This window comes from Capsicum annuum, chromosome 10 (assembly GCF_002878395.1).
Source record: "Capsicum annuum cultivar UCD-10X-F1 chromosome 10, UCD10Xv1.1, whole genome shotgun sequence".
In the NCBI taxonomy this organism is placed as follows: domain Eukaryota; kingdom Viridiplantae; phylum Streptophyta; class Magnoliopsida; order Solanales; family Solanaceae; genus Capsicum; species Capsicum annuum.
Window position 1 is genome coordinate 106,235,098 of NC_061120.1, and position 11,531 is coordinate 106,246,628.

Genomic DNA, 11,531 nt, shown 5'->3' on the forward strand with positions numbered 1-11,531 from the left:
TATGAAAAAGGTAAAAAATTCCCATACCCCTCCATTCTTCTCCTTTTCAATCCCCACCTTGATTCTTTAACTCCCCTCCCCCCAAAAATTGTATATGTGTATATATATGTATGTATATATGTATGTATGTATATATGTATATATATATATATGTGTGTGTGTGTGTGTAAAAAGTAAAAAATCTCTATACCCTTCCTTTCTTCTCCTTTTCCCCTCCTGTCCCCCCCACCCCCCCACCCCAATTCTATAAATCCCTCTCCCCCAACCTCAAAAATTGTTTCTTCTTTAAATTCGTCCCCCACCCCTACCCCCACCTTTGCCATGCTTTTTGTTTTTTTTAGGTTTTTTTTTTTTGGATTCAAAATTTTTAAATCGAGGTATTTTTCATTTGGGTATTTCTAATTTGTTCATCAAAACAAAAATCGGATTAATATGGAGTTAATTCAACTATTCAGGAAAAATAATTTTGATAGAATAAATTAAATATTTTTGAAGTTTTTTTTAAGAATCCACAAAAAATTAAATCGTTTTCAGTCTCAGTTGGTGGAATCAATATCAACTTGAAGTTCTCAAAACTTGTTTGGCCGAAAAATTCAATTTCTGTACAGGAGAAAAGATTCAACTGATGATTGGACTAGAAACAAGAGCTTCAAAAATATTCAACTGATCGGAGAAATCCACACACACAAAAATTAATTTATTTCAACTGTTGATTGGGCTGTTGCATGAACCCACACACACAAAAATATTTTGATATATATTTGATTGGAGTTGGTTGATGGGTGTATAGCAGTGAAAAAAATAAAGAACAAGAAGAGGGGGTGATGGAGTGTGAGAAAGATGATGTAGGAGATAATTTGATAGCTGAAAATAAAGAAATGGGGCCCACTAACTTTATTTTTTATTTTTTCATTTTAACGCGTGGTTTTAATAAATTTTTGTCACATTAGCTCTTGAGGTTATAGAAAATTCACTTAAAAGTTGTTTTAGGGGGGTAATAATTATCCATAAAATTAAAGTGCTAAAGTGAGTTTTGCAGACAAGTTTAGGAGTGTTTTGATGTGTTTTCTCTTTTCTTAATAAAACAAGCTTCAAACAAATTATTTACTCTGACGAATATGTAATAGTGAAAAATAGTATTTTTGTGGGAAAGAAGTTTGCTTGTGATGGGATGTTCAAGTTGAATGTTGAAATGAATACAATTTTCACTTCTATTTACATGCTTTCTTCTACTAATTTTTGGCATACTCGTTTGTGCCATATAAATGATCATTATGTGAAATTATGAGTAACTTAGGATTAATTTCAATGATCAAAAAGAATTTTGAAATATGTGATGCTTGTAGTAAAGTCAAAATCACTTAAATGCCCCATTTTCAAGTTAAAAGAAAATTTGATTAGTAAAATTCATTCATGTTTATATTTGTGAACTTGAAGGAATTTTAACTCGTGGAGAAAATAGATATTTTATCACTTTCATTAATGATTTTTCTAAATTTACACATGTTTACTTAATGAAAAATAAAAGTGATATTTTTGAGAATTTTAAAACTTTTCTCCATGAAATTGAAAATCAGTTTAATAGAAAAATAAAAAAAATTAGAAGTGATAGAAACCGTGAATATGAGTCAAATGACTTTAATTATTTTGTTATATCATTAGGTATAATTCATAAAACTACTCCTTATTCTCCTCATCGAACTATATAACAAAAAGGAAGACTAGAACTTTTGTTGAGTTGACTAATTCCATGCTAATTGAGTCAAGTACACCTCTAAGGCTTTGGGGTGAAGTTTTTTTTGACTACTTGTTATGTCTTATATCGTGTGCCTCATAAAAACACCAAATCAACATCTCTTGAATTGTGAAAAGATCATAACCCAAAATGGAGATATCTAAGAGTTTGGAGTTGCTTAACTGATGTAAGGTTAATGAATCCTAAAATCTCTAAGTTGGGTAAAAAAAATTACTATTTGTACTTTTCTTAATTATACTTTAAAAAGTACAACTTATAGACTTTTTAATATTGAAGATAGTACCAGAACTAAATAGGTAATGTTATTTTTCATGAAAATAATTTTTTTTTTATTCTAAAAATAATGGGGGTAAAAGGTATGAACAAAATATTTTGCCACTATTTAGTTCTTCGACTTTTATTTTAAAAAATAAGAAAATGATGATTTTGTGTTAAGAAGACGTAAAAGAGCTAGAGTAGAATTTTTTTTTTTAATCCTGATTATTATATTTTTAATGTTGGAGATGACTCTCACTTCAAAAAAGCTTTGCCTTCACATGACGCTATTTTTTGAAAAGAGGTTGTAGATGGTGAAAAGAAATCACTAATTTCCAATAAAACTTGGAAGCTAGTTCATTTACCACTGAGTTGTAAAACAATTGGATGTAAATGATTTTATGTAAAAAGTTAAAATCGAATAAATATGTCGATAAATACAAGGCTAGACTAGTTGCTAAAGATTTTAAACTAGACGACCTATAATTTTTTGATACTTTTTCTTTGATAACTAGAACTACATCCATTAGACTTTTAATTGACTACTGCTGTAAATTTTTGATTTACAAATTTATTAGATAGATATAAAAATATCACGATCCGAGGCTACCCCTAGTCGTAACACCGTGTTTGAAACAACAAGCGATTTCAAGCTAACCCATGAATCGGCATACTGCTTGAGCAACTGATTTAATATGTATAACAAAACTTAATTTGCTGAGCAGAAGCATAATCATGAAAAGCCTGAATAAAGTTAATGATGATACAGTTTACATCACGATAAAACTGAAGAAAGAAACTCAAATTACATGACCAACTCTGACTGACATCTATGAAACCTCTACTATACTGACTATAGATAGTTGGGACATGCCTCTAACTACCACTAATCAATACATATGAAAAATAAAAAAATATAGTACATGATCTACAACTATCTGGAGTTCTCGAAATAGGAGAACTTATCACCTACCGGTTGAAAACTGCAAACTGTCTGACCCTATGGTACCTACATTATGAAGGATGTAGATACAAATGCATTTATGTGGTCAGTATGTTGAAATGTACTGAGTATATGAAGACATGTACTAAATCATGGAAATATTTCAAACATGCTGTAAAAGCTGAGGATATAAGTTATTTGCTGAAATATACATTTGAAACATGACTATACATGAAAACTGTAAATCATAAAGAATTTATAAATCATGAACTGAAAATAATTATATAATTTAGGAGGTGGTAGAAACATAGATGCTGTAAGCAATTCTCTTGTAAGGCTGAATATGTTGTAAAAACTGTACTGAGGATGGCATATGAATACTGGGTCTAAAACTATGTGGTGAAAACTGACTTAACTCAAGAATCTGAATATACAGTTATACTGAGCATGAACGAATAAGCATACAAAACCAACATAACATGTACTAAGTAGATTTGATCAACTGAATGATTGATGTCTGTGTGACCGAACAACTAAAATTTAAGGAAAGGATAACTAGCATCGATATGTTGAGTAGTGGATATATGAATATTGATCATGTGAAACTGAATTGTACTTAGTCTGAATAACTGGACTAAAACTGGGGAAAGGGGGGTACTATACAGATGAGATAAGGACTAACTGAACAACATGAGATAACTGAGCATGAATGTATGAAAACTATAATATCTGAGAATGCAAGACCAAAAGCATAAGCATATTTTTAAAATAATTTGTAAACTGAAAGAATTACATCTGTATAACTAAATAATAGTAAATCTGTATGCTTTGGTCAAACAAACCTAAACTGAATATGTACTGAATACTGTACTGAGATTATGGGAGGTATCATCTAACCGACATGCCTCAATCTGAGTTAATTGGGGTCCAACCTGTAACCCAGTTGGAAGAGTGTCAGTATCGTGCCACGGGTACTAATACTGGCTGTGTGGATCCACTAAACTGGTGCCCCAAAGGACTAACGAGTCACCCTCAACTGGCAACTACCTTAATGACATATGTGTCACCCTCAACTTGCAGGTAGACATCCCTAACCTACGCTGGCTACGTAGTTCTGGAACTTGGGGATTGCTACTAAGGGTCATACCCTCTACTGTCAGGTGAGGTGAGTCCTCATCCCTGGATTTGCTCAGTGCTAAATCCTACTCCCAACTAAACTGACACTGATATTAGAATATACTGATGTAACGCTTCGAATCTGCACCCCGAACGCCACACGGTACTTACGACCCCGAAAGACCACAAGCTAACCCATGACTGGTACCTGCGGTGAACACTGAATAATAATACTGAAATAATGCAGAAGTTAGGATGAAATGCCATAAGGTTCATAATCTGAATACTATTAAATATAACATCTGATAATAATATCTGAACTGAATACTGTCTGAACTAGTCTAGTCTGAAAAGTCTCTAACTGAACTGTCTGAATATGGAGTTGATGGGACAAGCTCCTAACTAACTCCGACTACTAAAATATTAAAGCTGGACCTGTAACTCAGTTGGAAGAGTGTCAGTACCTTGCCACGGATACTAATACTGGCTGTGTGGATCCACTAAACTGGTGCCCCGAAAGACTAATGAGTCACCCTCAACTGGCAGCTACCTTAATGACATGTGTCACCCTCAACTTGCAGGTAGACATCCCTAACCTACGCTGGCTACGTAGTTTTGGAACTTGGGGATTGCTACCAAGGGTCATACCCTCTACTGCCAGGTGAGTCCTCATCCCTGAGTTTGCTCAGTGCTAAATCCTACTCCCAACTGAACTGACACTGATACTGGAATAGACTGATGTAACGCCTCGAATCTGCACCCTTGGACGCCACACGGTACTTACGACCCCGAAAGACCACAAGCTAACCCATGACTGGTACCTGCGGTGAGCACTGAATAATAATACTAAAATAATGCAAAAGTTAGGCTGAAATGCCACAAGGTTAATAATCTGAATATTATTAAATATAACATCTGATAATAAATCTGAAACTGAATACTGTCTGAACTAGTCTAGTCTGAAAAACCTCTAACTGAACTGTCTGAATATGGAGTTGATGGGACAAGCTCCCAATTAACTCCGACTACTAAAATATTGAAGCTGTTGAAAATACTGAATAAAAGCATATCCTCGATAGATAAGAGCTCACTACTAAAACTGTTGCTACTATTCGAATCTGTCTAAGCATGGTTGGGAACCTAAGCTTTTGGACCTATGATATGAGACATCATAACGCAAAGAGAAAGTATGCATCAGTACATGGAATGTACTGGTATGCAAGGGTTCATATGCATGAACAATAACTGACTGAATGATATGAAGTAACTGAATGAGAGCATATGGAATACTGAAACTACTGTAAATACTGAGTATGTAATGCTACACATACATATATATACTGTATCTGAGATTATTACTGAGTCTGAGTTCTGATAACTGAGTAACTGATATCTGAGATTACTGATAGCTGTATTACTGATAACTGGGTGACTTTTTCTGACAGTCCTGATTCTGTAAAACTGAACTGAGTTCTATACTAAGTCGAATACTGAAACTGAAACTGTGGGAGGTAATCATCTAACCAACATGCCCTTTTCTGAATGGATTGGGGTCCAACCTGTAACCCTAGTTGGAAGAGTGTCAGTACCGTGTCATGGGTAAAGACAAGCTGAAGAGTCACCCTCATCTGGCAGGTAAAACACCTTATCAACCTTCAACTGGCAGGTTGATATCTCAACCTACACTGGCTACGTAGTTCTAGAATGCAAGGACTGCTACTAGGGATCACACCCTCTACTGGCAGGTGAGCCCCCATCCTTGGATTCACTCGATGTTGAATCCTACTCCCTACTGAAGACACTGATTATTATACTGAGCTGAACTGGACTGATACTGAGCTTCACTAAGTTCTGTAACTGACTGAGTGCCACTGTTCGTGATACTAAGCTGAACTAGACTGATACTGAGTTTCACTGAGTTCTATAACTGACTGAGTACTACGTACTACTGTTCGTGATATTACTGAGACTATTCTACAACTACTTAGCTCTAGGTAAACAACTAGATTTTTGGGTATTGAATACCTCCAGGACTCGAAAGCATGGAAAGTAAAGCACGGCATGATCTTGGAAAGCATAACAATAGATACTTGTTAGCAATACATTCACCTATGGCAAGGTTTAAGATGACTCATGCAATTCATATGGCAAGATCTGGGTATTTTTAAGTCTTTGTTATGCATCAATGTCCTCAGCAGCATCGAGCAGCAGATAACTTATGTCTTCATGATCAGTCGTCAAATTCAAATTTTTGTGCTATATAAGTATATGCAAAATGTATTGTTCAACAAAGATTGGAGTTGTGGGAAAATTTGTACTCTATTTCTACTGATTTAAACAGACCTTGGGTGATAGGGGGAGAGTTCAATGTGGTTCTAACTGGTGTGGAGAAGATTGGAGGATAAGGGAATCCCTTTCACTTGGTGGAACGGGAGAGCAAGTGATGACTGCATTTTTGAAAGGCTAGATAGGATCTTGATTAATTATGAGTTTCAATAACTATTTAATCATTTAAAAGTTGTGCACTTACCAAGAAATGGTTTTGATCAAACCCTATTGCTGTTGAATTAAGAGAATAATGACTCAAACTATAAGAGACCCTTTCAGGTTTCTTAACTTCTGGACTTAATATGTTCATTTCAAGGATGTGGTTAACCAAAATTGGGACTCAAGTTTCAAATAACCCATTCATAGACTTTAAAAGAAAGATAAAGAAACTCAAGAAGGCACTGGCAATATGGAGCAGGAGAATTTACGGAGATATATTTTAGCAGTTTATAATTAAAGAGGAGGCTGCTAAAATTTAAAAAAAGTAATATTTGAAGAGTTCCCCTCAGCTGAAAATAGAGCAGTGATGAAAAGAGCCAAAGTAGAATATACCGGGTATTTGCAATTAAAAGAGAGTTTTTGGCAACAAAAGACAAGAGTATGATTAGGGTATGGATGGGGATAGAAACACCAAATTTTCTTAGTCTGGTAAAGGGGAGAAGACAGAGGTTAAAATTAATAAAGATTCAGAATACACATGGAGTATGGCTAGAAGAATCGAAGGATATAGAAGAATATCCAGAAGAGGCAGTAAGTTTTTACTAGCAGCAGTTCAGGCAAAATAGAGACCACTCTAATATATATGTTTGATAAACCACATCCCTAAATTGATAAAGGGTGAAGATAATGATGCCTTAAGTTCTATTCCATATAGTGAAAAAGTAAAGAATGTTGTGCTTAACTTGAATGGGGATAATGTTTGTGGACCAGATGGATTTATTAGGTAAGTTTTATCAATCATGTTGGGATATAGTGGGACCAAACATTGTAAGAATGGTTCTTGATCTTTTCTCCGGTAATTCCCTTCCTAAATTCATTATTTACACCAACTTGGTGCTTTTATCAAAGAAAGTTAATGTGCAACCTTTATCAGATATAAAACCAATTAGTCCGAGTAATTTCAAAAATAAGATTTTGTCCAAAATAATTCATGATAGATTCGAGGGGGTGCTTCCCAAAGTCATTTCTCCTAACCAGTCTAGCTTTCTTAAAGGTAGGAGCATTGTTGAGAATGTTTTACTGACTGTGGAATTGATTGAAGACATTAGCAAGAGAGAAATATCATCAAATATTATCATTAAGCTAGACATGGCTAAAGCTTAAGATATGGTATCTTGGTTTATTCTGATGAAGGGGTGAGAAAAATGGGCTTTGCTAATAATTTTGATGATTTGATTTGGAGGTTAATCTCCAATAATTATTATTCAGTGTTAGTGCTAATTAATGGGCAATATCATGAATTCTTTCATTCCACCAGGGGAGTGGGGAGTGAAGCAAGGGGATCCTCTATTTCCTGCTTTATTTATTCTTTCCTCAGAGGTACTCTCTAGATCCCTAAACTCTTTATTCGAAGACCAACAGTTTGTGGGATTTAGAATGCCTAAGTGGAGTTCTAATTTGAACCACTTAGCTTATGCAGATGACATAACTATCTTTTCTTCATCTAACAATTACTCTTTAGAAAAAATTATCCCTACTTTACAAGAATATGAGAAGGATTCAGGACAAAAAGTAAACAAAGACAAGAGTTTGCATTACCTTTGTTAAAATACAATAGGTTCTATGATTCATAAGTTTCTCAGATTACAGGTTTGGACAGAGGTAAATTATTGGACAAAGTTGAAGGGAAGCTACAAGAATGGAAGGGTAAAATGTTGCCTTATAGTGGTAAGGAAGTCCATATTATTAGTGTACTTCAGAGTATTCCTTTATATGTTTTATCAACAATTATCCCTCTTAAGTGTGTTTTGAAGGATCTTCACAGGATATTTGCTAAAATAGTGTCTTCCTAAAAAAGAAGGGGGTTTGAGCTTTTTTTTTTTTTTTGAAACTGAAGAAGGGGGTTTGAGCTTTAGATCAATGTTTGATGTATCAAAGGAATGTATGCAAAATTTTAGTGGAGATTTAGGACACATAACTCCTCGTGGTCCAATTTTTTATGGGTTAAATACTGCAAGAAACAATTCCTGCTTTGGTGGAATGAAAAGGGGGTCTCAGGTATGAAAGTACATGCTGGAGAATAGAGATAAGTTTGAGCAATTTTTGTGGTGGGAACCTAAAGGAGGAACAACTTGCATTTGGTTTGATAATTAGACTAATCTTGGTCCTTTATTCAAGATTCCATCAGAGGTTCAATCCTGTCATGAGATGAGGGATATAGGGGACTTTTTCAATAAAGAAGGATGGAACTTTCATACTATGAAAGAGAGGATTTCAGAGCATGTGGTGGATCAAATCATAACCACTTTGAGTAGAGCACAACTATTAGAAGAAGGAGACAAGACATGGTGGACATTGAGTAAATCTTGCTGTTTTAGTGAGAAGATTGCATCGAGTCTATTCAGAAGCAAGAAGGATCATAATAAAGACCTCGGCAATTTATGGCGTATTGGTCTACCTTTAAAGATTTCATTCCTTGCTTGGAGGGTCTAGCTAGGTAAAGTTGTTGTATCTCATTTAATTAATACTCGAAATCCTAATGAATCTTCAGATTGTAGGTGTTGTTTAAGTCTCGAAACAGAAATAATTGACCATCTTTTGTTTAAGGAGGAGGTGATAAATTCAGTTTGGAAATGTTATTCAAGGCAGTAGGTCTCACTCAAAGTTCTTTCCTAATATCCAACATAAGAAGTGGTGTAATAGCCTAGGAAACTCAAGGATGAAGGCAGTAATGCAGGTGGTTCCCATGATAATTCTTTGGGTCATCTTAAAAAGAATAAATATTGTTGTACATGGAGGTAGCTTTACTACTGGAAGGATATTCAAAGAAATTAATGGTTTAATTAAAAAGTTATTCCGTTGCAAATTTAGGAGAGGATGGGAATATGAAAGTTAGACTGGGGTGGTTATTGCTTTGGAAGGATACTGGCCTTCATATAGGTTCAAAATTGTGAGATGGAATCCCCCTACTGATCAATGGTTTTAGCGCAACACAAATGGAGCTTCAAGAGGCAACCTAGTCCCAAGCTCTACAGTTTTTTGTATTAGGGATCTTCTGGGCCTTCTGTGGTTGCAACAGGGATAAGAATGCAGAATACTACTAACATGGTGGCTGAAGCTAGGCTATTAGAGAATGTCTGGAGTATTGTAAGGAGCACTCTATTAGTCCTATTATTATAGAATCTAATTCCTTGGCTATGGTGCAGTTTTTGGAGTAAAATTGGAAACCCCTTAGAGTGTGGTGATGGAGGTGGAATATATCAGCAGATCAATTCGGACAATGACAACAAGTGTACAACATTCCCTTCAGGAAGGAAATGCTCTTGCTGATTTTTTCAGTAACCTAGTTTTCTCTTTTGCAGGTGGCTTTTTAATTAATCATTACCAGGGCATACCAATAGAAGGAAAAAGAATTTATCAGCTAGAAAGACAAGGAACACCACAAGTAAGAAGACAAACAATGGATAATTAGTATAACAAATTATTATAAGATTTGTAATAGGTGAGTTTTTAAAAGCACAAGAACAATTTAATAGCGGAGCCTAGTCCATGAGAGTCCAAGAAGGTAGAAGCATTTTAATCAGTTTTGAGTAATTGCACCAGTGAAAATTGAGGCGGAATCGAAACTGGAAACTTCAGGCTTTAAAAAGGATTAAACGGAGCTATAAACTTGTTTCTTAGTTCAAAACACCCGTGGCAAGCAAAACCAACACACTAGATTTAAAACTTTGTTTAAACTTATACTTTCTAGATTTCTTGTGGTGGTATCAATCCCGTAAGAGATTCAATCCACCAATTTTGGGAATTGGAAGGGTGAGCTATGAGTTTTGTTGAATCTTACCAGAAAGCAGCAACCTAGTGTCAACACAATCATATGGAGCTACGCAGTGGCGTAAACGTGTTTGAAGAAGCAAATCGAAGGATCTAGTTCAGCAATAGAGTGGTCTTGGTTGACGAACGAGCTCAATAGATCCTGTTTCAGTTTGAAACAGTAGGAAATCATATATTAACCTCAGATAACAATCTATTCAAGAAACGAAAGATACTTATCTTGCATCAACTCTTTGAGGAGTGAATCGCTTGAACAGAGAGTAGAAAGAGCCACAACTTGAGGATTTCCAAAGGCATCAAAGAAGAGAGAGTTCTTGAACTCTTTTGCTCCCTACTTCCCTAAATTGTGATTTTGTTAAATATTTTGTTGGTTCTCTTATTGTACCGGGTCGCTATTGGACTGGGATTTGTATATAAATGGCAAAATCACACAAATATACCATTTAAAAGTTAATATTACAAAATATATTCATATTATTTTTTATTTATAAAATATAGTTTTCATTTACAAAATTTATTAACTATTCAGAAGTAGGTTTATATTGAAAGAATGGGCTAATTTTAAGAGAATAGTTATTTGAGTATATTATTTGATGGCTATCATAGAGCACGTGAGCTAAATTTTAAAAATTTATTATTTTTTTTTATTCATATCTTTTTCTTCATGATAACAACCCTAGTTTTCCACCTACGAAATCAACTAAAAATCAACCAAAATCACAAGGTGAAGTGACGATTTCTTCTTCATCATTGTCTTTTACTAAAAATATATATAATTGGAGTATCAATAATTTTATGGTGCATGAATTTTATACAAATTGTTCTATCAATAAATTTATGGTGTATGAATTGTATAGAAAGAAGTGTATCATTAATTTTATGATGAATAAAAATTGTTGTATGACAATTTTATAATATTCAAACTGTATAAAAATTTGTATATTAATAATTTTATGATATCTGAACTCTATAGAAATTAGTGTATGAACAATTTTATGGTGTCTGAACTGTATAAAAATTGGTGTATGAATAAATTTATATTTCAATCTATACTACTATTTATACCATAATTTATACATGTTGAATACAACCAGCAAATAAATTCAACTATAAATTTGTATCTCAATCTATACCAATATCTAT

General features: G+C 34.2%; 1 long non-coding RNA gene across 1 annotated transcript; it reads right to left on the minus strand.

Moving 5' to 3' along the window:
* Positions 1-2,741: 2,741 nt before the first annotated feature.
* On the minus strand, positions 2,742-10,821 carry LOC107852153. The gene is made up of 2 exons (XR_001669303.2): positions 10,399-10,821; positions 2,742-3,020 (listed from the first exon to the last, which is right to left on the minus strand). It is a non-coding gene; the product is annotated as an uncharacterized LOC107852153 (long non-coding RNA).
* Positions 10,822-11,531: the final 710 nt, after the last annotated feature.